Here is a 1694-nt window from a genome sequence, read left to right as displayed (position 1 = left end):
ACACACACACACACACACACACACACACACACACACACACACACACACACACACACACACATGCACACACAAAGAATTTATACGTATACACACTTTTTTTGCAGCTACAACATAATCCATAGAAGGACAAGAGTAATTGTCGAGAGAACTTTCGGCGTTTGGAAACGCAGATTTCCGTGCTTATCGAGAGGACTGAGTACAAAGTTGTTAACTTCCACAACAATTGTTGTAGCATGTGCAGTTTTGCATAATCTAACATTAATTTTAAATGATAATTTGGAGGAAGAAGAAGATGAAGAAGCAGAAGAAAATATAAATGACGAAGTTCCAGTGCCTCAACCTCATTGGCAACCTGGAGACGGTTTTGTCGTGCGGAATACATTAATTGAACGTCTTTTTAGATAGGAAATATAAAAAGAACTATTTTTATTTACTATTTGTACTTCTATATGTAATTATCTTTTCAGTTATATATATTTAGGTATATGTAGGTTTAAGGTAATTTTAGGTATATTGGATATATTTAGAGTTAAGAAAACATTTATATTACATGTTTCAATTTGTTTGTTTCAATTTATTTGTTTCAGTACATAGTCCATATATACAAGTAATTTGTTAATTTGGAGACTAATTGGTACTTATAAAATGCATTTATTAAAACATAAATAATAGAAACAACATTAGAGTTAATATTAATAATGGAATATCATTGGAAACATAGTTTATTTAAACTATGGTGCTACATTGTATAATAAACTTTTTTATAAAATAAAACATTGCACGATAAAATCACACAAAACTTACTTTTGCTCTTATCTATGTTCCAACATATATATATATATTTTTATTACCTATATATGTATATTAAACATGTCTTCAAATATATATCGCGTATATCACAAAAAAATAATGAAAAAAACCTTACTTTTTATCTGCTTTTTAAGTAAAATTCTAAGAGAACTTAAAAAAAAAAACAATAGAGAGATTATTCTTATTGCTCGGGGGGGTGTCAATCGCCCCGGATTTGCGATCGGTCAATGAGGCCTCGTGGTTCGAAGGACCAGAGGGGCAATCCCCTCACAATTTTAATTAGGCGAATAAAGCGCAATAGCAAGCGAAAAGCGACTCACCGTATCGTTGCCCGATGTTCTCGTGGTGGCCTCGTGGCGTCCGGTCCTCCCTGTGGTGATGGAGAGCGGAAAGCGTGCAGCAGGCTAGGATGTGCAGGCACTCACGTGCCGCAGGCAGGCAGGCAAAACGTGCAATACGGTCAAGCAGGCGATATAGCAGGCACATGTGCAAGATGCAAGCACTCAAGGCCCGGGATCACGGTCACGACTTGTCGAGCTCCGAAAGTGCGAGTTCACTCGATTACTCCGAACAGTGCGAGAGCAAGGCGAGTGTGTGTGTTCGAGTCCACGTTTGAACGACGAATCCCCCACGGTACTCCTCGGCTCACGCACCTGCGAATTGCGGCCGGAGCGAGTACTCATGGTTCCAAATAATTGCGGGCCACCCGTGGGCGGGCAGCACAAGTCGGGTGAGTCGCGCGAGTGTTGCTATCTATCGCGATCCGCCAACGTCTCGCGTGAGTCACGAATTACGAATTTGTACGTTAATTATACGCGCAACTTATCGGCTAATATATACAACAGATAATGATGACGCGAACATCTAATATATACAGGCGAGCG

Source organism: Temnothorax curvispinosus, unplaced genomic scaffold (assembly GCF_003070985.1).
Source record: "Temnothorax curvispinosus isolate PA1 unplaced genomic scaffold, ASM307098v1 QBEX01006699.1, whole genome shotgun sequence".
NCBI lineage: Eukaryota > Metazoa > Arthropoda > Insecta > Hymenoptera > Formicidae > Temnothorax > Temnothorax curvispinosus.
Note: the sequence above shows the minus strand (reverse complement) of the source record.